Below are 19,791 nucleotides of genomic sequence, written 5' to 3'. Positions count from 1 at the left end.
GCACTGTATGCTGGCTCATGCTTGAATCCCAGCACTCTAAAACATGAGGCAGGAGAATTGCTGTGAACTTGAGTTTTTTAAACAGAGGCATGAAGGGGAAACAGAGACACACTGAGACTAAAGATGATTGTTACCAGTTATCAGCATAATGTGTATAAAGACATAATCTTCTAATGCAGTGGTTTTCAACCTTTCTAACCCTGTGAAACTTTAATACAGTTCCTCATGTTGTAGTGACTCCATCCATAAAATGATATTTATTGCTATAAGTGCAGTTTTGCTACTGCTATGAATTATAATGTAAATATCTGTGTTTTCATATGGTCTTAGGCAACTCCTTTGAAAGGGTCCTCTGAAGCCCCAAAGGGGTCCTGAACCATAGCTTGAGAACCACTGTTCTAAGGGAATGTGAAATCTCTCCAAGAGTTGCAGACTCACTGGCTTGTGGTACCTGGGGGAAGAAAGCATGAGCACTAGAGATTAACACACATATATCTAGATAATGAAAGTGATGGTGACAAAGCCCATATGGATTGGGATGGCTGTGGTGATATATTGTGTACCCTAATAAAATTTGCCTGAAGATCAGAGAACAGAATAAACCACTAGGTTAAACATAGAGGCTGGGCTATGGTGTGGTGGCGCATGCCTTTAATCCTAGCACTTGTGAGGCAGAGATCAGTCTGGATCTCTGTGAGTTCAAAGCCACCATGGATTACATGAGATTGATTCAGTCTAGGAGAGAAACAGAGACAGGCTGTGGTGACATACACCTTTAATCCCAGGTTTTTATTATAAGAACTAAAGAAACTTGAGCAACAGATGGCTCCTGAAGACACATTCTCTAGACCTGGCATTGAGACTAGGAGAGAACTGCTTGTCACTATGTCTTGAAGCCATTTGGCCACTCCACAAGTCAGCACTTTGTGGTGCTATTTTATTTGTACTCTAACAAATAGAGCTTTCCTGAAACTCAGAAGGAGGAGCTAGCCACTAGTTAACCAGAGAGGCCTGGAGGTCTGTACAGAGAGACAGGAAGTGATAGAGCTGGACGGAAAGAGGAAGTTATAAGGCAGGGTGGAGCAAGAAGCTCACTCTCTTTCGGCGGAGGATTTCGTGACGGTAAGAACTAGTGGCTTGTTCTTTGCCTCTCTGATCTTTCACTTTTTACACTAATGTGTGGCTCTGGGTTTTTTTTTTTTTTTATTAGTAAGACCTTTTAGAATTCATGTTACAGCACTTTCTCTCACTGGTCACTGGATATCAGAGAGAATGTTCTCAGTGGTTACAAATCTAAGCTCTGCTGATCTAGAACAAGATGAAAGATGAGTAATTTCCCCCACTGTGACATTACAAAAGGGTCAAGAAGAAAACAGAGACTGATCCAGGGGAGGCTGTGGTTCACACCTACAACCAAATTCATGAAAGTCACAGGAAAGAACCAGATCTCTCAGTCTGTGTCAGTCTCTCTCTCTCTCTCTCTCTCTCTCTCTCTCTCTCTCTCTCTCTCTCTCTCTCTGTGTGTTTTGAAATGTCACTAAATTTTATATGTACTAGGTAAGTCTTCTACCTCTGATCTCCATCCTTACCCTGAGCAGAATGTTTTTGATATATTCTTAGCAGAGTCCATTGAAAAATGAGGAAGTTAAGATTTGGGGAAATGAAATAATTAAAAAGTAGCAAATCAAGACTGACATGTGTAGACATTAAATTTAACTGTGTGTGGAAGCAAAGTAAAAATTACTTGAAAGATGGAGCTATAAATTACAGTGGTAGAATTTGTGCTTAACATGAAATGTACAAACACACAGAGAGACTCAGATCACACAAAACACACACACACACACACACACACACTCATATACATGAGGAATGGGGAAGACGGGTGTGAGGAATACAGAAGGGGAAAAGGAACTCACAGATTTCTCATGTATGAAATGTAGATTGGCATGTAGGATGTGAGGGAAGAAGGATGTTAATTAGGAGACTAGTCGGGGAGGGCACAGACATAAGGGAGGGTAATGGGGCAAGGTACAAAGTTATACATGTGTGAAAACAGCAGAAGTATCCCTTTATTGTGAACATTAACTAACTACAAAGCAACAATGATTTAAAAAAACCTGAAATAAAACCAGCCAGACCTAGAGGCACACGCACAGGCTTATGATCCCAACACTTGGTGGGGTTGGGTGACAGAAGGATCAGCAGTCCCATGTCTTTGCTGGTAACACAGCCAGTCCAAGGACAGCCAGGCCTGAATGAGACCCTGTCTCACCACAAAAGAAACAGATGAATGCAGTCTAGTGTTCATCCAAATGTTTTCCCAAGTTGCTCTGGAAGAGATTTAGTGGTTCTTCTGCATTATCTCACAGAGACAGAATAGAGCTGTGTCCTTCTCAAGCCTTAGACTTGTATCACCCAGTGTCCAACTCTTGAATAAATCAGGGCTTCTAGAACCTTCTCCTCTTTCAATATCCAAACACTGTGGATTTTTTTTTATAATTCCCTGGGCAAGTTGGTTGCTCAAATACTCTTTGAGATGGGAAACAGATTCATAGATAATTACAAATAATTCAGCAAGCAAGGAGTTGTTATGTTGTGTGGTATTTGATTACACTGTGTAAAAATGTATCACTGTGATTGGTTTAATAAAATGCTAGTAATAAAAGGCTAATAGTTAGGCAGGAAGTATAGGTAGGAATTCCAGACAGAAAGAGCTCTGGGAAGAAGAAAGAGGGAGTCACCTTCCTGAAACAGAGGAAGCAGGACATGCAGGATGAGATGAAAAGCCCCAAGCCATGTGGCAGCACATGAATGAATAGAAATGGGTTAGTATAAGTTATAAGAGCTAATTAGAAACAAGCCTAAGCTAAGGTCAAGCTTTCATTATTAATAAGAAGTCTAAGAAGAAGAAGAAGAGGAAGAAGAAGAAAGAGAAGAAGAAGAAGAAGAAGAAGAAGAAGAAGAAGAAGAAGAAGAAGAAGAAGAGGAAGAAGAAGAAGAAGAAGAAAGAAGAAGAAGAAGAAGAAGAAGAAGAAGAAGAAGAAGAAGAAGAAGAAGAAGAAGAAGAAGAAGAAGAAGAAGAAGAAGAAGTCGTCTCCAGGTCATTATTTGAGAGCTGGCTGTTGGGACAGAGAAAGACTTGCTATATTGATGAATGTTTGCAATTCTACCATAGCAATGACTTGGAGCACACTCCTTCATTTTCTTACACCGGCAGCCCCCAAACTGTACCTGTAATGAGAGTCTAGGCTGCACTTCCACCAGCAGGGAGTTGAGCCAAGAGTGGGGCTTGGGTGGAGCTCCTCAAACTAAACAATGCACCCCACAAAGTGCTCAGTAAGATCAGCAGTTAGGTCTCTGTGCATTCAATTCTGAGGTCTCTGTGGGCCCTGGAAGTGAGAGTGTTTGAAGAGGATGAGTATGACCAAACATGCCATTTGAATTTAGGAAAATGTCACAAGAAAACACAATGTTTGTAAAATATGTATGAACTAAATCATGTCCCACCATAAAAAAACAAAACAAAACAAAACAAAACAAAAAACAACTGAACTAAAAATAAAGAAATAAAAAACCTTGTGGTTTTCTGATGTTGCAGATAGAGGCAAAGAACTAGAAAAACATGCATTGATGCATTTAGTATAAAAAGGGGCACAAAGAAAAAATGTTAGGAGGCTTAAAACTCCTTAGTGTGTGCCCCACCCCCAGGACCCAGAGAAAGTGAGCCAGGTCTATTTCAGCATACTGGACCCCATTGTCTGTCTCTTTCTGTCCCCACCTAATGTCAGGTCCTCTCTACTTACTGACCCTGGGTGTGTGTGTGTGGGGGGGGGGTGTGCCAGCACAACCATCCTTCTCAGGTAAAGCCAGCCTGCTTTCCTTGTAGGAATCTTGGCTCCTTGGAATCTTCAGAGCCTCTTCTATCAAAGCACAGGCTGCTGAGAACTTGGGAGTCACTGAAGCTGTGGTAAGAGCAAATACCTTCCTCTCTTTGAGATGGAGGGGGTACTTAAAGTTGCTGGGAGGGAGTTCTTTATGCTTGGTCTGTGACTGGCTAGTGAGGCAGGAAGAGAGAGGTCATGGAAGGGTATGTACTGCAAGCTTGTGTGAATCTCCAGAGTCCCTTGAGGGTTCTGTATCCTCTTAGAACAATGACCATGTTGTCTGGTAAGAAAACCTGGCTCCTGAAAGGGGAGGAACTGCATACTCTAGAGCCAGACAATAAGTCATCCCCTAGGGAAGGTTGTAATTTAGAAGATGACAACTTTGCTTTCCCATGAGAAATGCAAATTTCCAACCCAGGAGAGAAAGAGTGGTCTAGGCTTGGGTTGTTTTCTTTTGTTCCACAGAAAATGTTGTACCTGTGCCCCCAAAACCACTAGAGACCACCAAGGACCTGGTTTCTGATGCAAACACAGAAGGGTCTTTATATTGTTGGGTTTGTACTTGGTCCACTGCCTGACAGATGAAGGGAAATGCAGTGGCCCCAGGCTCAGGGGTTAGAGGGTTTTTAATGGAAGAAACTACAAGCCAGGAATTACATGCCTTGGCAGTCTCTGGGATTGGGTAGAAGAGAATGGGGCAAGGTGATTTTTCAAAACTATTGGTCTAGACTTTCAGCACTAAACCACATTTGAAACTATTGGGCTAGACTTTTGGCAGGGAACCACACCTACTGACAGGATTATCTGAATATCTTCAAGGGCTATAAACCTCCAACAGGATGTCTGCAGGAGTATCTGGATCTTATTAAGATTTTTTACTGCCCTGTTTCTTAATTTGCTGCTTCTAGGTTATCTTTTTCAGTTGTCATGGCACATTCCTGTGGTTCTTCCTGCAACTAAGTAGAAGCCCTGGTCACCAGGTGATCTAAGATGGTGACCCTTCCCTAAGACAGAGTATGTAAAGTCAAGTCTAAACCTTTATATTGCCTTCATTTCCCTTTTTCACAAGTTTCAATACAGGACTCAACCATGAGTCCTACCTGTCCAGAGGTTCAAGGGTATTGGGACCTAAGAACCATCAGCTAACAGATTTTTGTAGGGTAGCATCATCACTATCTATTGTGATTCTTAAGGCCCTGTAGTTCTAATCTTTGAGTACAACCAGATGGTGAACTTATATAATACCTCTTTGGATCTGCACAGAGAAGTTCAAATGTCTTATCTTATTGCAGAACCATTTCAGTTAATAAATTCATCTGTTGACAACTCTAAATGTGTTTTCCTGGTATGTCAATGAGTTTTATAGTTGACTATCTTGCCCCTATGCCAGGGAGTTTCCTTTTGACCCAGCATTTCAGCCTTATTCTGGACAGGGAACATGGAATAATGTAATCTCTCCTGGGACTCCTTTGAGCTGGCACTGGGGCATTGTTGTCAGGGCCCCCCAAAAGGTTCAAAGGCTGGTCATAGGCTGGACAATGGGGCATTTGTCAGCAGCATGTGGCCATCTGACCCAGCTGTAGAGACAGGGAACAATCACATTGGTTGGATTTAGCAAATCCAGAACTCATAATCATCTGGAGCAATGTGGTCAGCAACTGAAGCATGGAGGTGTCTGCCAGCCAAGTGGAAACCTGTTGAGACAAATTTAAACTAGGAACAGAAGTTAAAATTTATGAACTTATTTGGAACCCTTAGGCCCATATTCTTAGTAACTGGTTAGAGCAGGAGTCCCAAGACTAGGAGAAAGAAAAAAATACAATCCTTAGGAATGGATAAGTGGGGTAAATTTAAGCTGTACTTATCTGGAGTCCTTCCAACCCCTGTGAAGTGGATCCAGGACTTATGACTCTTTTAATTCTCTGAGGCCTAGGCTGTTTTATAAAATGATATACAAGTTTTAGATACCTTAGTATTACCAAGCTGTATCAAAATCCACATCATAGACAAAGCAGGTGATGGGCATCTATAAAACAGCAGAAGTGGACGCCTACATTTGAGTCCTAGCAAGAACTACAGAATGGGTTAAAAATATGTGCATTTTCCTTCTATCCAGAGAGCCAGGTATAAATTGAACAGAGATTTTTTTTTGGCTGAATGAGAAGCACTTTTAAGTTTATATTTAGATGACAACCAAAATCCATCTAAAATGTTGAGCTTGTGACTGAACAGTAAGTAGTCATTGTTCTACCAGCTTATCAGAACTCTATTAAATGTTAAGCTCTGAAATGTTACATCATTGAAGGGGAGAGCAATTTGAAACATTTCTCATAATGTAAATCATTTATTTATCTCTTTACAACTTGCATTTATATCTTAAATCATTTTCTGAGATCCTCAAAGCTTATAAGCTTTTATATCCTCAGATCTTTATATATCTTAAGACATTTTCTTAAAAATGAGCTAAAAAGCTGGCTATAGTTTTGTAGAAGGATCTGGTTGTCTGATGCTGCCAAGCTGACAAATTTATAGCTAGCCTAGCTGTCAGTACTCAGAGATCTAAGAAGGATAAATTATATCTGAGTGCAGACCAAGCAGCTTCTGATTCTATAAATGAAAGGTACCAGTCCATATCCAGGTCTCCATAGCATCGCAGGCACAAGTATTAGAACAGCATCAATCTTCTTTGGCCATCAGGCCCATAAGGCAGATTTTTTTTAATGTAGAAGAGGCACCCAGGGAAAACTGATCTTACTTTATGCAGGAAAAGGTACAATCAATTTCCAGTATTCTGCTGCATGTCCACAGTCTGGGCCAGATCCTAGTGGCAGGCATTGCATTGGGGCACCTTACCCTGTTGTCAGCATTGCCACAATCCAGGTGGAGAGGTTGTGGTACCCCATTCGTAATCTTCTTTGGAGACCTTGGGTCACTGCTAGGATCTGGAAGTCTGTCTGATATAATAAGCTTTTAAATCAACCTTTTAAATGCCATATTCTTCAGATCTTTGAAGTATGAGGGCTGTCCAAATATGTATGAATAGACAAACTTTGTTTCTAGTTACTTGTTTTAAGCTCAATCCTGAAAACATATGCAAAGGACTGAGTAAAGCTTTTCCCTGTAATTAATTACATCAGTACTTAGCATGACTACAATTAAAAAAACTTGATCATTTATAAGATGACTGACTATTTACTTATGTTCTCCAACAGTCTACAATAAGTAGCCTTACAAATAATGAGTTTAAATTAAAGCTCTTCTAGTATCATATATGGGTTCAGTAAAGAAACCAAAACAAAATATCAATATAAAACATTTATATGACTCAGTTTATCCAAAAAGCTTAAGCTTAACAAATTTAGCAAAGACAAGGAGGCTAGGCATACATTCTTAAGCCTGAATAGACCTTGAGTAAGGACAAGCATTCTCCAAGTCACTGGTTCTTAACTTTCTTAATGCTATTTCATAACTGCAGTTTTGCCATTGTTGAATCTCATTATAAACATCTGACATACAGGTGGTACTAGGCTACCTCTGTAAAAAGGTTTTTCAACCCCCAAAGGGTTGAGACTCATGGAGTCAGAGGCTTCTCCAAGGCCTTTGCCTAGATCATTGTCTTGTTATATCACAAGAAAAGAATATCCCAGCTTCTGGTGACTATCACCTGGGTGACACTTAGATTACAAAGTTTAGCTGCCAAAGCAAGGTGCATTCTTGTGTATAAATGCATTGGGGTGAAGCTTTAATATTTATCAAATACCTTATTTATTAAACACATGTCGCCATCTATTTAAATTCTCTAGAAGCTTGCTGTTGAACATTTGGCAAAGACATAAGTACTTAGGTGTAAATCTCTAAGTTTGCTTTTTGTTAATCTGAATAGATCTTTGTAACTTTAGTAAAAGATGGCTGCCAGCCACATGGTTGCCTACATCATGATGAGGTCACCAGCCCAAATTTAGGAAAACCACGTGGTTGCTGTTTAAAACACGTTTTTGTAAACAATAGTTTCTTACACACATATGCACGGTTGGATCCAAGTTACATATACATACGTACATTTAAAGCTAGCTTACATTCACACACATCGTTAAATCCAAGTCACATACATGTCCATATATACATATATATATACATATATATCCATTTGTTAATCATAAACAGTTTACAGAATCATCAGCTAATTTTGAAATTAAAACCAACCATAATTAACATTTAAATTCAGTATTTGTAGGTATAAGAAACCACAACAGAGCCAGGCGGTGGTGGTGCATGCCTTTAATCCCAGTACTCGGGAGGCAGAGCCAGGAGGATCTCTGTGAGTTCGAGGCCAGCCTGGTCTACAAAGCCAGTTCCAGGAAAGACCCAAAGCTACACAAGAGAAACCCTGTATCGAAAAACAACAAAAACCAAAAAAACAAAACAAAACAAAACAAAAAAACCAAAAAAATGTTAAAAAGAAACCACAACAAACATAGTTCATATCCCCTCTGATCTTCTACAATCTTCCATAAAAGAAACCACAACATAGTTCACATCACATCCCCCCTGACCTTCTACAACCTTCCATGTACCCTCAGTCTGTGCCTTTGACTCCTCAGACATTTACTTCAGACAAATTTTTCTCTTCCTTTTTCAAACACAAAAACTCTTACCAAAATCTTTATTGTGATTTCCCTCAGTAGTCTAGAATATATTGTAAAGCTACAATATTTTAAACAAGAGTGGAAATAAATGCATATACCATAGCAAGAATAACTCTAAATTTGCATCAACTCTGTACTGGCATGCAGAATCTACTGGATCTGAACGATCAAGGCAGCCCTGGCTACAGCATTATAACATAGCTACCATAGCTTAGCAACCAAAGCAGTGACATTCCATAATGCCCTTGGTGCCAAACCTCAGACAGATTTCGTGGCAGCCCCAGGGAAGGCCTTGGGAGCCCCATCCATCAGCATGGGAGAGGAAGGGGACAGCACAAAGCATGGGGACAGAGGATGGTTGTTAACCCCAGATTCTCAAGTGCATGAGAACGGCAGCCGGGGAGGGACTCTGTGCCCTCCCCGTGCCACTCCAGAGCTGTGACCTCATTGGGGCAGTTCTCTATCAGCTCCAAGTCCCACAGCATGTCTGGGTCAAGTGCTCCCAGCTACTCCAGGCCCCTAGTGCTCCATACTGCTCCCCCTCAAAGGAGGGGGCCATGGCTGCCACGCCCACCTGACTGGCCACACCACAGCTGTGTGCTCCCCTGCTTGCTGCTGCCTGTGCTCCTGGTCAGCGAGCACGAAAGCAAAGGAAGAGTATCTTAGTCTGCTCCAGTTCAACCAAAAGGGCCCGCTCTGTCCCTTCTCTTGGTGATCCAGCCCCAAAGGCTGTCCACAGGGTCACAAATCACACACAAGTGCAGGCATAAACCATGCATACTGTGGCCACACTTCTCACACATTCACACATTCATATAGGACATTCCTACGGAAAGGCAAACAAATTTCCCAAGGAAACAGTGTTAGTTGACCACAAATAGATGAAGGGGTCTCCACCCCCAATACAGATCTGAGGCCCCCTGTTCTCAACCAAACAGTGTGTGTGTGTGGGGGGGGAGTGGTTATTCTTATTCTCTATGTTTGCCATATCACTCTCCTACTTAACTATTGGCCATTCAGCTTTTTATTAGATCAATCAGGTGTATTAGGCAGGCAAAGAGAAACAGCAACACACCTTTATAATTAAACATATACAGAATAAACAAATGTAACACAGCTTTACTCAGTTAAAGTAATATTCCACATCATAGATACATATAACACATCTTTGCCTAGTCAAACTAATATTCCACAACAAAATGTGCATGCAGGAGTAGCACCCTTGAGTTTTAATAATCCCAAGGGCATTTTCCTTTTGCACTTTGGTGTGAGATGTGACTTCTGTCCCCTTTCCTTGTGGAGAGTGAACCAGGGGTGCTGGCTTAGGTCAGGGCCTAAGGAGGGGCTAGACAGGAAGTCCTGGGAACGAATGAGGACCTGAGACTGTGCATAGAAGAGGGTGGGGCCGCAGCTTCTGACTGGGCAGAAAGGAAACCGCTCCCTTCTGGGCAGCACCTCCTTGTATAAGGACTCACACATTCAGGTACACCCTCCTGTTTTCATCTGTATTGGATTCCTAGAGACAAACTGGTTTCTGTAAGATTTTTCTTCAGGATTCTATTTTTCCCTTCTGTAACTTAATTAGATTTTGCTTATCTTCTCATGATTCCCACCTTCCATTCTAATAGATCTTTATACGCCTGAACTACGTCTATGTGTGGAATTGAGGGAATTTATGAGAGAACCTATGTGCGTAATAAAAATCAGTAGTTGTCACCAGAAGTGGAGGCACATGTCCTTATGGCCAACAGTTGGAATGCACAGGCAGGTGGATGTCTGTGAGTTCCAGGCCAGTCTGCTCAACATAGTGGGTTCCAGGCCACACAAAGCTACATAGCAAGACCCTGTCTCAAAAAGCATAAAGAAAAGTAATAAAAGTAAAGTATAAATAATCTGTAGATGTGATTAGTATTCTCAAGCCTCAGTCAGAATGATGTCTGACCCTCATGTATGTTACCCTAACCATTCAGAAGCCATTGTTCACCTCAGCTGTCCTGATATTACTAAGAACTGGTACATTAATATGAATATGAAATTAAGTAGCAGTTCACAGGAACTGGGGATGGTGAAGATGTTTAGAGCACTTGTTGCTCTTGCATAGGACCTAGGTTTAGTTCTCAGCATGGAGGCTCAGCAACATTCCTAACTACAGTTCCAGGGGATCCCTCCTCAGAACTTTGTGGGCACCAGACCGATGTGTGGTACATTTACGTACATGAGGCAAAACACTCATTTACAAAGGTGCAATTTTTCAGGGTTTTTACAAAAGCTGGTAATCATTATTTTCCAAACTATTTGTAAATGATATGGGATGGCAATATCAAATAAGATACTGAAATTTCTACTTCAATTTCTGCCAGATGGCAGACCATGATGAACTCTGCCATGGTGGAACTAAAGCTCATCATGTCAGTGAAATGGTCATTCCTTTAGTTGTAATTTAATGTGTGTGCTGCACAGCAGTTTTATGAAGAACAGTTGACATGTCAGGGCAGAGCTTTGTCAGTGAGATGTGGCCCAGCGCTTCCCACTCATTTCGTGACTCTGTTGTAAACTGACACCAACATCAACAATGATGCTCTGAAGAACATCATTGATTCAGAACCTTAGCTCAAATGTTAGCAGATTGAATTCTGACCATAAATGACAACAGAGAGATGGGTGTGTCCATAATCATGGGTGTTTGGGTGGCTGAGGTGGGAAGAAAGCTGGAGGCCAGAACTCAGCCCTGGAAAGAGAGAGAAAAGAAAAACAAAAGCACTTTATCTCTTCCATAAAAAGAAAGAAAGAAATGAACAAAAACAAAACAACAACACAACAGGCCCCTCACACACAACCATAACTCAAAGAGGTTAAATATTCCTCCAGGAAACGACACATTCAGTGCTGAAGGAACTCTCATCCTTGCAACGTTCCTGCTCTGGAAGAGGCTGTACAACCTGAGGTTCACTCTCTTGGGCACAAGGGACTGCAAGAAGCTCACATTCCAGGACAAGGGAGTGTGAGCCAGGTTGGTACCAGCATCCTGCAGACCCATTTTCTTTCTCTTCTGTACCTACCCCAACAGCAGGTTCTGTCTGCCCCAACAGCAGGTCCTATTTAATGCTCTGGGATGAATCAGAGTTAATGGTTCAACCCACCCTCTCAGGTAAACCTGGATAGTTTCTGGCCCTCCTAGTATCTTTGGCTCCTTGGCATCTCCACAGCCTCTTCTCCCAAAGTATAGGCTGCTGAGGAACTAGATGCTGCAGGAGTCTGGTGAGAGCAAATGCTTTCCTCTGTTTGGAGGATTTGGAGAGGTTAGGAATGCTGACTTATGCTTCGTCAATAACAAAGTTCCTCAGACCTGGGATTAGCCCTTAGGGCCACAAAGATGAAGTTTGATCTTGATAGCTCCGTGAACCGTCAAATTATGATCGGTCTAAGTCTGGCTGGTGAGGCAGGGGAAGAGGGGTTTGTGTAGATCTCCGGAGCCCTTAGAGTATCTCACACCTTCTTAGAGACCTGACCCTAAAACCTGAAACTGACAAATGATCTCTACACAGAGAAGAATGAAATTTGTTCTCATACTGAAGATACAACCCAACTAAAAATGGACTAGAGATAAATTTCAGATTCCACAGTTGGAGTGCTGAAAGAGCAGAAGCCCCAGAAGCCCTGATCACTCTTGTCACAATGACTGGTTCATTTATTCTTTTTATTTTTTTATTAATGTGGATGTTTTCCTTGAATATATATAGTGAAATGTTCACAGAGCCCTCTGGTCAACTCAAGTGTCCAAGGAACATTCTCCGGAGTAGACTGCATGCTAAGCCAGGATGTTTGAAAGACTCATATATGGGAATTAATTGCTGTGTCCTAGTGGGAAGAAACTAGGAAGCAGCCCAGAAGGAAAGTCAGGAGCACAGAGGGTCCTGGGATGGGAACAGAGCAACTCCTGAACAATGGCACAAACAAGACTTCACACGATTAGAAAATAATGTCCCGAGAAAATGAGAAGAGAAAATCAAGACACTAGAACATAAAAGTCACACCAGGAGGGAGATTTAGAGTGGGGGACACCTATATTACAGGAGAAAGGGGCTGTGCTGTGCCTCCTGGAGAATGCACCCCAACCACTGTAGGGAATGGATATCATGGGATATGTTCACACTCAGTGAGTCAAGCCAGTCCCAAAAAGACAAATCTCAGACATTTCCTCTCAGTTGTGGTTCCAAAAGTGTATAGATTATACATCCATAAAACCACATGTGTGTATAAGATGAACTTGGAGGTGAAATTGTATAAGGGGACACAGTAGACAGCTGAGATGGGGACATCAAAGAAAGGTCAGTCAGGAGAACATATTCAGTGGAGTATTCTCTTATGTTAAATGTCCTTGTGTAGGTGCCGGAGAGTTGGCTCAGTGCCTACAAGCACTTGTTTCTCTTGAAGAGGACATGGATCTGATTCCCAGAACTCATAGAGGGTTCACAACCATTAATAAATCCAGTCTCAGGGATCCCACACCCTTCTCCGACTTCTATGAGCACCAGGCACACCGATGGTGCATATGCATCCATGCAGGCAAGACACTCATACACACAATGTAATAAAATAAATAAGATGGCAGACCTTTAAAGTTCCATTAATAAACAGGGCTGTGGGTGAAGAATAGGCCCAATGAAATTTCCTTCTCTCTCTCTTTCTGTCCCTTTCTTTCTTTTATTTGTTTGTTTTTTCATTATAGGGTATCTCTGTGTAACATCCCTGGATGTCCTGGAACTCACTTTGTAGACCAGGCTGGTTTCAAACTCACAGTGATCCACCTGCCTATGCCTTCCAAATTCTGAGATTAAAGCCATGCAGCACCATTGCCCAGCATAATGAAGTTTCTTAATTGCAGACAATTAGAAAAAAATTATATGAAGTCATCATAACGAAATTGACAAGTTCACAAGTTATTGTGTTCTGTTCAAAATGGGTCCAAAAATAACTAACAAACCATCACATCTGACCTTTACACTTTCATGCAGAGAAGCTCAGATGATTGTGCTGTGTGTCTTGTAAAGCAGAGCTGGTTCTCACTGGTTAGGTCCTACTGTAATGGCTCTGTCTGTTTTACAGGAAAGAATATCATCTGGGACACGGAGTGATTGGAAAATGAGCATCAGCGTAGATCAAGAAATGGACTATGCAGAAGTGGTTCTATCTGTAGGAGAAATCACACTTGGAGAGAAGAATAGGAAGTTAATGAAAGATGCTCAACCAAGAAGAAGAGAAGCCCAAAATATGTCACAGGCTGTGTGTACTCTGCTGAATGCTGGAGGGGGTGTAGTCAAGGCTCACCTTAAGAATTCCAATTACAGCTTGACCAGAGATGGAATAGGGCTGGATTTGGAAAATTCTTTTGGTGATATTCTTGCATTTCCTCATAAATACCTACACTACATGCAGAAGAAAGACGACTTTAATTTTTGTGAAACCATGGGACGGGGATATCTTTGGTCATTGTGTCCTCACCTTGAAAACTAATTTTTATGTGAGAAGCTTTTCATTCTCAGTTGAACTGAAAATGCCTGATACAGTGCAGTTCCTCAAAATCATAAAGAATCCTGAACTGAAATCATGTTTAAGACAAAGCTTGCCTGGGAAATTGGACTCTGATGAAATTCTTGCCACATTTTTTAACAAGGAAGAGTTGACTTACAAGGAGACATTCTGTTTCACTAAATCCAAACTTGCTGAAGTTAAAATGTCCCCTAAAGATAAGATTATAGAGATTCTTCCTAAAACTGTGTCTGCATTTGCAAACACTGACGGGGGATATTTGTACATTGGCTTAGATGGGGACAACCAGCAAATCACTGGTTTTGAAGCAGAGAGCAGTGATCTTGATCATCTAAAGAGCGAAATAGAGAAGTGCATCCAACAGCTGCCTGTCACTCACTTCTGTGAGGAGTAGGAGAAGATAAAGTACACATGCAAATTCATCCCAGTCCACAGACCTGGAGCTGTGTGTTCCTATGTCTGTGCACTGAGAGTGGAGAGATTCTGCTGTGCTGTGTTCGCTGCAGAGCCTGATTCCTGGCACGTGGAAGACAGCTGTGTGAAGAGGTTTACCACAGAGGAATGGGTCAAGCTCCAGATGGACACCCCACCAGGTTGAGGAAGGGGGATTAACAATCATTTTACATTTGGCTCAGGGTGTTGGAATGTTTTCTGGGATTTGGGCAACATCAAAACTCCTCATGTTTCTAGAGCTATTTTACTGATCTCTGCTAGATACAATCCAGAGTTCAAATCTTTCTGTTTTTTTCTTCTATCCACTTAGCAGATTCTCTATGGAAAGTATGTTAGCTGTTTCCATTGACACTATGAGCTATTTCCTTCTCAATGACCAAGTGTAATACAGCCTGCTTCTCCAGTGGCCAGCACTGAAGTAGAAAGAGGAAGGGGCCAGGCCTCATTATTCCCTTCAAGGGTCTTCCCACCTCCCACAGGAGGTTAAGATGGGACCCTTGCCTAGTTGCAGGCAATGGGCAAAATGCAGCCCAACTTTTTGCAAGGAACAGTGGAAGTGGTCCCCAGCCCTAGCCTCACTGGCATGCCCATGTCCATCAGAGAGCAGATCGGCAGATCCTTTCATGGACACTGTCCTATCTGCATTCTGAACTTCTGTGCATCCACCCAGAGTTGCCTATCCTCTTTCCAGACTATGTCTAGCTTGCTTGTCCAAAGCTCTCCTACTGCAAAGGCTTCTGTAGCCCATCCCAGGTACCCACAGCACTGATCTCATTTCTCATGGTCAAATTTCTCTGTCAACAATCTTCCATACAGTGACAAATACATTAGAAAATGAAGCTAGGAAAACAGAACATTCCTTTCTTGGGGCATTTTAATGGGCTAGCCCACCATGTATTGTCTCCATTGCTTTGGAGCCTGTGGTAACCTGTGTTCATTTCAGAAACTCCACCGTCTGATCAGCTCCTTTGTCCTTCTTTACCTCTCTATTCCAATTCCCCATTCTTAATTAAAACCTCCTGCCTCCTCTCACATTCATATACAAAATAGAACCCTAAATTTTTCTCAGAGAGAAAAATGCTGGCATTTTATCTCCTTTAGAATAGGAACACCTCAGTTGAAATGAGCATCAGAAACTTATACAGTCCAAAAATGTGATCTTCCACATCTCTTTACAAACTCACTTTTTTTTTTTAACCAACCTTCATTCCTTCTGGATTTAACTGCTTTTAAAAGCAAACAAATCTGCAGATATTTCTCAGGTGATGGACGCTTGCCTAGCATCCAAGAAGCTCTGGCTTCAATTGCCTCTCTTTTGTAAAATCATAAAACTGGGCATGGTGGTGCACTTGTGGCCCAAGGTCCACATAGTGGGTATGTGAAGAGCATGGTCTATGTGAAACCCTGTCTCAATTTTAAAAAGCACAAAGTTAAACAGACTATTTAGTTATTAGTACATTCAATTACTATTAGTGCAGTTTTTGCTGTTAGGTTTTCTGTAAGTGCCGTGTAGAGCAATTCAGTACCATCAAAGCTTAATTTGGAAATTGTATTGGACCTCAAAATCTAACCTGAATATCTAACCCCATTTTCTCTTAGGAAAACACAGTTCAACTGAGACTTTTATTACACATTGCACCAGTTCGTGAACAGTATGGCCTGGGCAAAATTTAAAGTTACTATTTCTCTTCTCAGGTTTTTCCAGGCGTAAAGATAAATGGACCCTTCAGACAAGCATCCCACCCCTCTGTCCCTGGAGCTGGTGTGCTGATGACATTCCAGGGATTCAGCAACAGAGTGATCACCTCTCAGGTAATTTCACTCTGGCTCCCTGTGTTGGTTGTTATGACTATGTTCAAGCCTCCTTGCTTGAACAGGGCTCAGTGTTGAAATCTATCTCCATGGTTCCTGCACTGGGATTGATGCTCGTTTACAGGTCCCTAAATTAACTTTGTCTCAAACAGAAGCCAGCCCACACCATTATTCCAGCACATGCCTGTGCATAACAGCGAGATAGCACCAGTTTACATATAACATTCTGACACAGGAGGACAGACAAAACGGACTTTCTCTCCAATGCTAACCTTCCAAATAGAAGGCGACAGTGTCCCTTCAAATTCCTGTACTGGATACAAGATTTTCAAGAACCATGGGTTTACACTCTGGCTGTAATTGCCAGTCTATGCTTACCAGGGAAGCCTGGCCTGCCTTGTGGTCTCCTCTGAGGCATCCTCTCCCCATCCCTGGAGCTCCAGGAATGTGCTCTGCTCCCTCCTTTGCTCTGTGGAGCCTTCCTTTTTCTCCATGCTTTCCCCAGTCTCATCACCTCTTTGGTGTTTCCCGATGTCTGACTTTTCCCGTCTTCAACATTAGGTCTGTCCCTTGCTCTCCTGACTCTTCTCATTCATGGACTTGCCCACAGCAAGCTTCTGATCCACCATGTTATGGAAAAGGCAGGGGTGTGTGTGTGTAGCCCCTTCCAAGGCAGAGCCTGAATTTCTCAGTCTCCCTTGCACCTGCCGCCCTCCAGTTCTTGGATTATTGTTTGGTATCTGTGTGTTCACCTTCTGGGTTGTGAGGCAGTATGGGACTTACTAGCTGCTTGGTGATGGCTCACAAAGTACATTTCTGGCATTTTCCTTTTTAATTTGTATATTTCTTTATTTTTCTAGTGGTGTCTAGAAAAGTGACATGCTCTCCAGAAGCCCTCTTCATGGAATTCTTCTCAGAACATGAAAGATATGAGGAGTTACTTCATACAGAGGTGGGCTCACTTCGTCAAGGAACACTGGTCGTCTCTAAGAGCTGGGCTTTGGGTATTGACTTGCCAGAGAAGCAAGAAGTCATCTTGGATGTGCTTCATATTTCTCAGGACAGTCTCCTGACCCTGCACAGCTTTATCCGGGGAGATGAGGAGTTGGAAGGCGACAGCACTGTTCTGACAGATCTAGGTGCTAAGTTAAAGAACTATTGTAAACAAACTGCGCTAACTTTAAAGCAGATGCTGGTAAATCTTGGTGGTTACACCGGGAACATAGGTTTTGCGATAAAGATAACATACTTGGGTCATAGGGCAGTGTCTCTATATGATTCTAGTTCGATAATAAGTTACCCCAGAAACTATTATTTGACAACCATGACAGCAAGGGACCTAGTGAAGGCTCTTGCTCAAGGCTTAGGGGCAGCGTACCAAGGTAAAACTGTACTGATCAGTTTACCACTGAAATTTTAAATACGTGAAATCAGATACTTTACTTTTCAAGGAATGTCCTAAATCATGTTTGAGACTGCTTGACATGAAAAATGGACTATGATACAATGATATTTCTCGTTACGTAGCGGATAATGTTCTATGATTCTATAAAAATGTGGAAAATGCTTCTTAGAAAAACTTCACAAGGTAGTGAACAAATTCTAGGAAAGGGATTGGCCACTAGAGAAGGCAACAGTAAAACGCGCTTTAAAAATGTGTCCCTGAGCCGGGGATGTGGGCCATGCCTTTAATTCCAGCACTTGGAGAAAAGCTGGTCATCTTACATACCAGGGCTCTGAAGAGAGGCCATGCCTCAAAATAAATAAATAAGTAAATAACGAAAGGATAAAAACGTGTCCAATCTGGGTAGTCATCCTTCTTGCCAAGGAAATGCATGATGCCTTTAATCATGGAAGACACTCTTCCTAGAGATGTTAGTGAAGAAAATGATGAAGAAGGCAGTATAAGGCAACATTTTGTCATAGTGTTGCTGCTCAGGTATGTGTTATTGCTGTTAAATCTGTGATTTTTATGTGCCAACCCCAGGAATGACTTTCCACATGTCCAAATCACAAAGGCAAGGCTCATATTATGGGCAAAATAAATGGAGACTGCTTACAGCAGCATATATTAAATACGGCAAGTTTCCAAAAAGGTCAAAGACACATAGAACAGGAATAAAATTGTTCATTCTGTCTTAAACAAAAACAATGTTTCTGTTGATTAAAGACTTTAGAATCTCAACAGGTGTCAGGAATTAGATCATAAAAGTACTCTCTACGGAGCTAAAGCATGTGCCCTAGTTTCTATTTGTAACATTGTTCCTTTTTGAAATCTTGTTCACATGGTTTTACGCGGTGGATATTGTTCTTTTATGGTTCGATGTGTGTATGTTTTATATTTGAATTGTAGTATTGTTTGTGCTTTAGATTAATACCTGTAAAAGTATTTACAGCATTGAGTTTATACTCATGTATTACGCAATAATTTGAAATGGTGATGTTTCCTTCATAAAGGAAGTGATGTTCTCCTTGTACATCTTCCTTTGTGAAGGATAAAGTTTCTCAACATTTGGATCCTAGAGGTGATTAGATATGTAGTGGTAACCTGTTGTAACTTTTGATGAAGCTCATCAAAAGACGGGACGGTTGACCATCGCGAGAATTCCTACATCACGGGCTTTCGGCTGAGGGCCTCATAGATGCCAGTCATCCTAAGCCATGTTTTCTGTTTCATCTGTTTCTTAATCAATACAATTTTTTGTTCAAATTTACTTCATTTGTCATCTATTTTTTTCTTAGATCTTCATTTTTCTGGCAAGGAAGCCAGACGGGTGTGATCACTCAAGTTTAAACTGAAAGCTTAATCATGGTGTTAATGTGATGTAACTCTGCAGAAAACATCCAGGAAGGTGTGTGTTCCCACCTTGATGACCATTCTGCTTCATGGGAGGGGAATTCGTGTTGAGTTACTGCCAATTTCTACACAGGAGGGCTGCTCCAGATATGAGCCCACTTTCCCTAAAGCCCTGCCAGAGATCTTCATCTCCACCCAAAAGGCTGCAAGGAACCTATTATGGTGTTGGCCTTTGGAGCCTGATGTGGTGTGGCCATTGTGAGCTTGAGGCATGCAGAACATACTCAGTGAACTGCAGGCCAGCCTGGGGTACACATCAAGACCCTGTCTGCCTCACCCTGACTCTAAAATACTAAAGCAAAACCACAACCAAAGTTATCTGGAGCTAAAGCATCCAGAAGGGAGCAGTTTCCTTTCTGCCCAGTTAGAAGCTGCAGCCCTGCCCTGTTCTATGCACTGCTGAGCAGTCTCAGGTCCTCATTCTCTCCCAGTAACTCCTGTCCAGGACCCTCCTTATCAGACCCTGTTCTAAACCAGCACCCCTGAGTCATTCTCCACATGGAAAGAAGACAGAAGTCACATCTCAAACCAAAGTACAAAAGTTAAATATCACCGGGACTATTAAAACTCAAGTGTACTATTCGCA

The 19,791-nt window shown here is 41.8% G+C and overlaps 1 long non-coding RNA gene and 1 pseudogene across 2 annotated transcripts; both read left to right on the top strand.

Moving 5' to 3' along the window:
* The first annotated feature begins 294 nt into the window (after window positions 1-294).
* Window positions 295-11,544, top strand: LOC143266966 (uncharacterized). Its single transcript, XR_013041809.1, has 3 exons — window positions 295-1,122; window positions 3,890-3,970; window positions 11,402-11,544. It is a non-coding gene; the product is annotated as an uncharacterized LOC143266966 (long non-coding RNA).
* A 1,669-nt stretch (window positions 11,545-13,213) lies between these two features.
* LOC121831588 (schlafen family member 2-like) lies at window positions 13,214-19,062 on the top strand (annotated as a pseudogene). Its single transcript, XR_013041808.1, has 3 exons — window positions 13,214-14,676; window positions 16,232-16,348; window positions 17,209-19,062. The product of XR_013041808.1 is annotated as a schlafen family member 2-like (transcript).
* The last annotated feature ends 729 nt before the right edge of the window (window positions 19,063-19,791 follow it).

This window comes from Peromyscus maniculatus, chromosome 8 (assembly GCF_049852395.1).
Source record: "Peromyscus maniculatus bairdii isolate BWxNUB_F1_BW_parent chromosome 8, HU_Pman_BW_mat_3.1, whole genome shotgun sequence".
In the NCBI taxonomy this organism is placed as follows: Eukaryota; Metazoa; Chordata; class Mammalia; order Rodentia; family Cricetidae; genus Peromyscus; species Peromyscus maniculatus.
Note: the sequence above shows the minus strand (reverse complement) of the source record. Positions and strands in the feature narration are given on the sequence as shown.